The following is a 10,633-nucleotide window of genomic DNA, read 5'->3' as shown; positions in this document are numbered from 1 at the left end:
TAAAGATAATTTTATTTGAACATCATAATTAAATTGGGGTGCGTAAAGGGTGAATAAATAAAATTTAATAGAAATAGAATATGTGTGACCAGTACGAGGTACATAAAAAGAAAAATTGTGCTAACAAATTCAAGCTTATTATATTCGTAATTTAATTTGGTAGTTAATCAACTAATTAATAAATTTAAAATAAGTATAAAAAATTAAGTTTTAATTATTTAATATTAATTATGTTTTCTATTATAAAATTATTTTTTAATTATTATTTTTTTACAATATTTAAGATTTAGGTGATTAAAATTTAGTGTTTGAAATTTAGAATCTAAATAAAGGTTAAAATTGAGAATTTAAAACCTATAGTAAAATGATTTAAAAAAATTTACTGATATTAACTAAAAAATTAACATTTTGATTATTTTTAGGGTAAAACACTTACATAAATCAAAAGCAACCCAATATTACATGAATCACTAGAAACAAAAAATATTATTTGGATGCATGCATATATCTATATAAATCAAATTTACTGAATTCGATTTACTATTAAAATGTGTAAACCGAATTTAGTAAATTCGAGGTTAAATTACACAGTTGATCTCTATACTTTTACTAAAATTGCAAATTAGTCCATACACTTTAAAAAGTTTGTAATTGAATCTCTAAACAAAATTAAATTTTGTAATTTAGTCCCTATCGTTCAAACAACGTTTGATTTAACAGAATATTCGCTGAATTAGGTTGATTTGTTGCTGTTTTTTTTTTAGACATTGGATTATTTACTTTGAGCATGTTTAGAATTGGAATTGTTCTCTTGTTATCGATGTTCAATGTTGGAATTGGAAGAGAAGAAAAAGTTACTGGACGGAAGGGATAATGGAAGAAGGGGATGCAGGCGGGCTCATAATGGTAATAATGGAGGAGGAGGAGGAGGGTGGCCCGTGAAGGATAGGGACTCGACGGCGATGGTGATAAGGGGCAGTTGATGGTGGTTCAACAATGATGTTTTGGAAAGAATAACTGAAATGCGAAGAAGAGAGGAGGAAAAAAGGGAGAAGAAAAAAAAGAGGACATTATAATAAATGTGTATTTTTTTTTATGGTAAACATCATTGGGGACCTAATTATAAAATTATACTTCATATAAGGATGACCTAATTACAAATTTTTAAAGTATCATAGTTATCAAAACCGAATCGATAATTGATCCAGTCATTCGATCGGGTCACTGGGTTACTAGTTCAACCGATGGGTCACTGATCTACCCGGTTGATTTGGTCATAATTAAATAAAAATAAAAATAAAATAAAAAATTAAATGCATGTTTTAAAAAAATATATTAATAATAATTAATTAAAAATATATTAATAACAATCAAATATCAATTCTTAGATATAATTTATGGTGCAAAAAAAGATAATAAATTAATCACTAGTATAAAATACTTTTTTAATTTATCAATATCAATATATCAATACATTTGTATATTATGAATTGTTACTTGTTTGGTATCCATGTCAATCCATGCTTAAAAGGATTAAAACAAATAAAAATTCATTCATGATTTATTATATATTAAATTTTTGTCACATATATTATCAAGAAGCAAGATGGCACGGAGAAGGATTGCATCCTCGAATTGTTGTGGACGGAGCTCCTACAATAGTTCAGCAGCGCGCACGTACATCATGGACCCGCGTGGTTTAGTGTGTGGTCTAAAACGCGAATCGACCGATTTTTAACGAATTTAATTACTATTGACTGCTTCAATTACGTGTTCGGTTCAATTCACCAATCAAATCGGTCAGACTTTTGGTTTATCAATCCGGTCCAATTCTAATAACAATGAGTGTAAAGATTAATTTATAATTTTACTGTAAATATAAAGACTAATAATTAATAATTTAATCTAAATTCAATTTACATCGATATATACATAAAGACATATGTCTAATGTTTTTTTTTTATTTTAAATGATTTATGTAATATTAGGTTATTTTTTTGATTATATAAGGGTTTTACCCTAAATTTTTTATTTATTAGTGATCTCAAACTTTTGCCTCAAAAACTGAGAAAAATAAAATCTACGACGTATTGAAAGAGTAGTAGAATTTTCTAAATCAAGCATAAGCAAGTTTTGAATGCAATCAATAACTGATTAATCAATTGGAAACATTTTAAGTACACAGGGTATTGGTGTTCTAGTTATTTTAATTATTAATCTAAATTATAAAAAATATATATAATATATATTAATTAAAATTAACAGTTAAAATAAATGGTACACCGATCTAAATTATAAAAAATATATATAATATATATTAATTGAAATTAACAGTTAAAATAAATGAAAAACTAATACTTTTCGATGCACTTAAAATGTTTCCGAAAATACCAAGTTGGATATCTTTATGGCAGTGACATGACGGTATATAAAACTATATTTTGACAGTTAAAATATATTAGTTTAATACACCAAGTTGCGAAAAAGACTATATTTATTATTATGAGTAACATCATGATGAGGTAAGCAATAATTATATTAATTTAAATATTTGATATGCTATCTCCTTTTCTTGTTCCTGTTGAAGGCCTTGAGGAAGAAAATGCGACGTATATTCTATACTCGCTAAACTTCGTGTTTCTTACAATATTTTATTTGTCTTTTCTTTGTATTATAATTTGTTCAGGATTTAAATTTTATGCACTATCTAGCATAAACATGTTTTGCATATATAATTATTTAAGCATTATCATATAAATAAAAATTAATTACTTCTATATACGAATGATCATTTAAAACACATTAGTAAAATTTGTTTATTCTATCATGCAAATCATTTTTTACCAAATGAAAATTAATAAATTATTGTCTTAATTATTCTTTTAAGATGTGTTTAGAATAAAATCACTACAATAATTCCAACGGATAGCGGCGAAAATTTTGTAGCGATTTTATAAAATCGCCTCAAAATGAATAATTACAGCACATATGGCGGCGGTTGGGAGTGGAATTGCAATCAGCCTTGTATAAACCACCGCTATATGTAACATGGAGTGAATTATCGTTATACATTTTGCGATAGTTTTCTTCCAACCGCCGCAAAATGCGTATAACCACATACTTAAATATTTTCTTTAGTAATAACCATCTGGGTATAATCTAGTTAAGTTAACACTACTTTTTTAAACTACATTTGTTTAAATCATTGTTACTTAAACTCGTAACACTTTTTCTAGATTCGTTTTACGTAAAAAAGTTCACAAGTTATTTACTTTCAACCAAGTAGATAGGAACATCTTAGAATATAGTTGCATTCATATAGGTTGCATCTCATGAGTCTTACTTTCCCTCATTCATTCTTTATATCTCCTTGAGCTTAGCATGAGGACATGCTAATGTTTAAGTGTGGGGAGATTTGATGCACCACAATTTCGTGGTACATTTTGTACTTAATTGAGTGGATTTTATCGACTAAACTCACACGTATTCATATAGTTCGCATGTTTTACATTTTCCTTCCTAATTCTGTGCTGTGATTGAAAACATGCTTCTTTGGCCTTAAAATTGTTAATTATTAGTCATCTCTCATTACCATTCGATGCTGTGTAACACCCTCACTATCAGAAATCACGCTTCCGGCTGCGCTACTCTGATAGCAAGAAGTATTACGACTACTTTACATACTAAATACTAGAATAGGAGCCTGTAACTCGATACTGTATCGCTAATTTCTTTGAAAACCGGAAATAAATACTTTATTTTAAGAAAATTACAAACAGGCATAGATTCATATACAAGACTCCTTATATAATAATTCAATATAATATATGTATAAAACATACAATTCCTATCCCTCTTACAAACTTGTAATAACAAAGACGAGGGGAAAAAAATAATCTAATTAATACAACAACATATAAACCAAACGTAGTATAACTCTTCTTAATGCTTCTTCATCTGGTTCCTGAAAAGGTAAAGCTGTAGGGGGGTGAGAACCTAACCACACGGTCTCACCACGGAGTTTCAAAGTTGTCATAAGAAGATATTTAATAAGAAACTGTTTTCAAGCTCAGTGATTATCATTGCCTTATGAATCTTTTAAAACCAATAGGAAATCGTTCAAAACCCTTTTCAAAGAAACAATGTTTAATCTTTCAGAAATCCGAAATCTTTCCTTTCTTATAAGAAAATCTCAATCAGAAATCAACCACGCAATTAAACAACACAATCATTAATTCAACATCCAAGTTCATTCTCAAATGTAGCACGCCAGGACAAACATAGGCAAGACAGACAAGGAAAACACAAGCAGGTAGCAGTTACAGCAAATAGTTCAAGTAGCAGTTAAGAACAGTTTAGCAATTAGGCAAACCAAAACAAGTTCAAACCCAAGCAAAGCATACAAATGCATATGATGCATGCCTGTCCTATGGCTGATGAGGCTCATCTGTCGGTTATCCAGCCAACCCGACAAGTCTGAATTGTACTTAGACTATCCCCCGACGTGCATCCCCAAGAGTCTATGCATAGCTTTTTCTCAAATAATCAATATTACTCAATGGGGGTAACATTCTCGGGAATTTATATAGTGCCCGGTCACCCACTTACATCGTAGGGTCAACAGAGTATCGAGTTTTCAACCTGGTACACGTGGTGGCAAGCCACGGCACTTAATCCAGGGAACCTTGTATCTCAGATATTTCAAATTCATAAGCCATATGAATAATTCCAAGTTCACATCTCAACAATCTCAACATCATAATCATTCATCAATCCAAATCTCATTTCCAAGTTCATTTCAAAGTCATATTTCAAATAAAATCCTCATCCTCCTCTTTTTCATTCTGTTCGTTAACAATCTCAATTCCAAAACAAAATTCTTTCTTTGATAGGCAAATCAATCTTAAAACGTATAATGCTTAAAAACAAATATTTTTAATTAGTTACTTTAAATAAAACTTCCAATTTTATAAAATTTCGACAGCATCTCCTCTAAAACTCGGACACTGCCACCCTTTTCGGGTCCCATCCAAACATTTCTCAAACCTTTTCTCAACCATTTCCAAATCTCAAACAATTCCAATATCAAAGTATTTTCAAAATCAGACCAATTCCAATAATAAAACTCTTTTTAAAGCCAAACCAGCTCAAGTATTAAATTATTTATAAAATCAAACCGACTCAAAATCAAACCAGTTTAACTTCAAACCAAGAAAAATCACTTTTCATAATAATCAAGTAAATAATTTTCCAAATCCATTTCTTAACAACAACCGTACTTCACTCAAGCAATCAAGAACCCAATAATCCAGTCCAACAATCCATTACATCCACAAGACAAATATAATCACAGAAATATATCTTTTTGCATCAATATCTATTTATCACAACTCTGTAATGTAAATTAGATTTTAAGAAAAACCCCTACCTCGATTAGTTGAATTCACATAGATTAAACGTGGTAACTCCCTTTTCTTTTAATTTTTATGGCAGCAACAAGCACGTAACTAAAGCAGCAGCATTGTCAATCTCTTATGGCAGTGACGATGGTTGCAGCAAGACAAGGATTCGAATTGGATAAGAATCAAAAGCAAACATAGCTCTGGAAGATTCACAACAATTCAAAGACCAGAATTGAATTAAAACAAGAACATGGCAATTAAAAGTAACAAAATAGAATGTGCCAAATAGGTCAGAACCAAGGAGAAGAGCAAACCAGAATCAATGTAATAGGATTCAGAACCAACAGCAGCGACAGTGACATCAGTTCTCTCGGAGCAAGAACAACAACGATCTCAGCATCAATTATGCCTTTTCGAACGGTAAACCAGCAACGACTAAAACAGTAATCCATAGTCCTATAATTAAGCCAGGAAGGAACAGAGGAACAAGATAAAACAGAGCAAGGTTTAAAGCGTTACAGTTTCAAGAATAGGAGAATTGAAATCAGAGCAAGGCTGGTGCTGTCTTCAACTCTGGTGGCGGTGCACAACTCACCGGCGACTAAGGCAGCAACGTAGACAAGGCTTCCCCTCGGCAGTGAGAAGCGGCGGTGGCACGCGGCGATGGTAACTCCGGCGACGACAAGGCGTGGCGGTGGCTGAATAGCAACGAACGGCGGCGCAACACCTTCCTCTCTCACCTGCGAACTCTTTTTCTCTCACTTGCGAGCTCAACGGCGACGGCCATGGAAGTTTACTAGAGTTAGGGTTCCCAATTTGGGAATTAGGGTTAGGGGTGGTTCAGTCATTTCACTAAAATTAGGAGTAATTGAAAATCAAAAATCAACTTTTAATCCATTAATAATATTTGTAAAAATACTATTTAATTATTTATCAATTTATAAATTATTTTTAAATAAAGACTTTAATTCAATAATTAGAGATAATATAATTAATTTTCTTTATTCATAAAAATTAAAATAGATTGAATTCCAAAATCTCAATTCTCTAAATCAATTTATACAAAATTCTTATTATTTTGCAATTACTAAATTTTATAGTTCAAATATAGAAAATTATTCAACAATTATAAAATTAGAGAAGAATTCTAATTTAATTATCTAAACTTAATTTCATTAGCTTTAATTAAATAATTTCTAAAATTAAAGTCTTTAATGAATAATTAAATTGAAATCAATTTAGAATAAGGCTTTTCAAAAGTTTTGGGTCTTACATCCTACCCACCTTATAAAAATTTTCGTCCTCGAAAATTAAAAGAATATACAAGGTAATACTAAGAATAAGTACTCTACTGTTCAAATGCTTTTTAGATAAGAAAATTTAGAATATTACAAGAAATATTACACGGTTTCAATACTTTTCTTTTGAATACTTTAGAAAAACAAAAAGTTGTGGTATATATAAATTTTCAAATAGCAAATAAACCATAAGACTTAGAAATAAAGGAAAAGCATGGTGTAAAGCAGTAGTTACGAAATAGGCTGAAAAGAAAATGGGTTACATGGTGTCAACCTTATGAGTTTTAACATAGCTCACTATCACAACTCCCTTTGATGTCACATACTTACAAGCTTCACGTTCAACGTTCATGAACCGTATCCTAAAGAACTACCGCGTTACAAGTTTCACCTTAAGTTTATCTATCTCACGTTGCTCTGGTCACTTAACTAACTTGTTGCGAATCGTTATCTTATACGAATTGAGCTACCGAAAACTTGAATATCTTCCCGACAATACTCCTTTCCCGAAATTTAAACGTCATAACCTACGGCGTTTTCAAACTTGCCGAAGTTCATCTCCTCATCTATTAGTCATTTCCTGAAAAACTAACGCTTCGGTTTTTATTTTCTAGGGACCACATGTGACATTGAGATAAGCACCAGTATATTCAAGTAGTTACAAATCTAAGGAAAAAATGAATAAGTGACGAGGATAAAATTCGTATAAATTAAGGAGGATACGTAAGATTGCAACTAAGTAACGATTTACAGGCACGAGAAAATGTTCTAGAAAGAAAATCATTTTGCATCTAAATAGGAAATTTGAATCTAGGAACTCCTTAAGAGATAAGAAAAGTAGTGATGATTTAAATTGAAATAAGTTCAAGCCAGAACAGAGGAACACTAAGTTCACAAGAGAGGAATAACTGAACTAACGATATCATTTGCAAAACTCAGAAGCATGGAAAAATCTAAGAAAGTATGATTTCTCATTCTAAAAAGAAAAGATATGAAATAGATATCCTTCAAGAGAGAGGTAACAGAAGCGTAAATATTGGATTATGTTAAAACAAATTCAAGTTAAATTAAATTTGTGCAAAACTTGAAATAATGAAAATTAATTGAGCTAAAAATGTTGAAAAATCTTAAAAGATCATAATCAAACAAGAATATGCATAAAAATTTATATCAAACCTAGAGGTAGAACTAAATTCTATTTAGAAGAAAAAGTCCGAGATAAATTAGTCAATAAAAGAATACTTGGTACGTTACAAACAAATAGGTTTCGATTGCATAAGAAAGTTTTAAACCTTCGTATCAGTAAATATATGCTAAGTTCCAAAACGATTTTGTTAAAATTTAAGTTAGGGCTACGGATAGAATCCAGTAAAACAAGAACTGAATTGAAATTTCTTCAATGGAATCTAAAACAAAAACCTTAGAACGAGATTATAAAAAGTGGTATGTGCACCAAAATAAGTTTGGAGTTTATTCAAAGGAATACAAATTTTGATAAATAAGAACAAGTAACCAAAATGGTGTTTCACAAGGTCTTGGAGAAACGTTTGAAATTATAAGTAAGCAAGGATGTACAAAAACAAGAAGATGTACCGAAAGGGAAAATCGAGTTGTAACCTTATGAAGGAATGAAGCCACTTTCCCAAAATAATTACTATAAGTTTTAATAAGGTATTGTGTGAAAACAATCCAATTTAAAATAAATTAATTGAAGTTTGTCAATTAGAGATTAACTAGAATAGAAGCAAAAATTTCTTATCAAGAATCTTAGAGTACATAATCAAGTAAAAAGACATATATAAAAATTTGAGTAAATATTGGAGGAGAATCAAATTATGTTCAAAGAAAGAAATCTAATGTAAAGTTTTCTTATATAGTTAATAAGAGTATAGATAAAATAAAAAGATCCAAACTCTTCTCAACGAAGATTCCGAAACAAAAACATTGAAAGAATATTACTAGAATTGTTATCTCATACCAAGACAAATTCGAAATTTTTACCAAGGGAAGTACTTTATTCATTTAGAGAAAAACAGGATCAAAAATTGTAACCTGGGCAAAATACGCATAAGTTGTAGAAGGCAAAGTAGAAGAACCAAATCACACAATTAGCTTGCTACAAATCGTAACTCTCACGGTTTCAAATCACTCAAGTATTAAGAATTATGTGTTACGCTAGAACAGATTTAGGATCAAATAAAAGGATACAAAATTTATGAAGAAATGCATAAATAATGATAATGATAAATAATCAAATCAGGTTCCAAAAAGAATTGAAACAAGGAGTGTAAAAGATGGTAAATTGAAGGATAAGCAGCACACGCATCATGTGACATGATTAAAGTACCTACCTTCGGTGTAAACTAATCAAGGAATAACATCTGACGTTTTTCAAAGAATTAAGGACCATTGTCTTGTGAAACAAGTTCAAAACCAACTCGAAAGAAGAACTCGTGATTCGTGAAGAGAAATATGAGCAACATCAAAGGTAAAAGTTCCAAATGATTTTAAGTGAATAATCAGGATTATAATCAAGCAGAAATATATATATAGGAATGAATAAGTATCGCTAGGAACAGAGTCGAATCATATCTTAAAAGGAAAAATCTAAAACAAGGAATTCCAACATAACCAATAAGAGAGAGAACGGTGTACTAAGCTACACGACATGAACAAGATTACACATCAAAACGGAACTAACTTCAAAATTTAATTTCTAACGCTCCCAGAACCCGTGAACCACATCGCTTATTAATTCAACTTTGTCAATGATAACCCATTAACTTTACCGTATACGTAAACCATTAATATTAAGCTGGCCAGACTTAATAATAACAGATATGCAATGGAAAGCTAACAGTGTTAATAAAAAAAACAGTCATGTGCATAAAGCTCTAATTCTCGTCATTCGGACAAGACCTATAACATGACAGACACTCAGAGTATGCGATTAAAGCATAATCGGTCCATTCCTCAGGCTCTACAGAAAAGACGGCTCTGATACCATAATGTAACACCCTCACTATCAGAAATCATGCTTCCGGCTGCGCTACTCTGATAGCAAGAAGTATTACGACTACTTTACATACTAAATACTAGAATAGGAGCCTGTAACTTGATACTGTATCGCTAATTTCTTTGAAAACCGGAAATAAATACTTTATTTTAAGAAAATTACAAACAGGCATAGATTCATATACAAGACTCCTTATATAATAATTCAATATAATATATGTATAAAACATACAATTCCTATCCCTCTTACAAACTTGTAATAACAAAGACGAGGGGAAAAAAATAATCTAATTAATACAACAACATATAAACCAAACGTAGTATAACTCTTCTTAATGCTTCTTCATCTGGTTCCTGAAAAGGTAAAGCTGTAGGGGGGTGAGACCTAACCACACGGTCTCACCACGGAGTTTCAAAGTTGTCATAAGAAGATATTTAATAAGAAACTGTTTTCAAGCTCAGTGATTATCATTGCCTTATGTATCTTTTAAAACCAATAGGAAATTGTTCAAAACCCTTTTCAAAGAAACAATGTTTAATCTTTCAGAAATCCGAAATCTTTCCTTTCTTATAAGAAAATCTCAATCAGAAATCAACCACGCAATTAAACAATATAATCATTAATTCAACATCCAAGTTCATTCTCAAATGTAGCACGCCAGGACAAACACAGGCAAGACAGACAAGGAAAACACAAGCAGGTAGCAGTTACAGCAAATAGTTCAAGTAGCAGTTAAGAACAGTTTAGCAATTAGGCAAACCAAAACAAGTTCAAACCCAAGCAAAGCATATAAATGCATATGATGCATGCCTGTCCTATGGCTAATGAGGCTCATCTGTCGGTTATCCAGCCAACCCGACAAGTCTGAATTGTCCTTAGACTGTCCCCCGACGTGCATCCCCAAGAGTCTATGCATA

At 31.0% G+C, this 10,633-nt stretch overlaps 2 long non-coding RNA genes across 5 annotated transcripts in view; both read right to left on the bottom strand.

The window, feature by feature from the left end:
• Positions 3,922-6,118, bottom strand: LOC107628229. Of its 4 annotated transcripts, none has more exons than XR_001617648.2 (4): positions 5,998-6,118; positions 5,717-5,858; positions 5,429-5,602; positions 3,922-3,978 (listed from the first exon to the last, which is right to left on the bottom strand). It is a non-coding gene; the product is annotated as an uncharacterized LOC107628229 (long non-coding RNA). The 4 variants fall into 4 exon arrangements; XR_002357164.1 differs by having other exon boundaries at positions 5,717-5,837; positions 5,998-6,044; XR_001617646.2 differs by lacking the exon at positions 5,998-6,118 and adding an exon at positions 5,922-5,977 and having other exon boundaries at positions 5,717-5,837.
• The window catches only part of LOC107628230, a 4,441-nt gene continuing 3,834 nt past the window's right edge, over positions 10,027-10,633 (bottom strand). The window contains exon 4 of the long non-coding RNA XR_002357163.1: positions 10,027-10,083. This is a non-coding gene — a long non-coding RNA (uncharacterized LOC107628230). The remainder of the gene's footprint in view (positions 10,084-10,633) is intronic.

This window comes from Arachis ipaensis, chromosome B02 (assembly GCF_000816755.2).
Source record: "Arachis ipaensis cultivar K30076 chromosome B02, Araip1.1, whole genome shotgun sequence".
Classification (NCBI taxonomy): Eukaryota; Viridiplantae; Streptophyta; class Magnoliopsida; order Fabales; family Fabaceae; genus Arachis; species Arachis ipaensis.
Note: the sequence above shows the minus strand (reverse complement) of the source record. Positions and strands in the feature narration are given on the sequence as shown.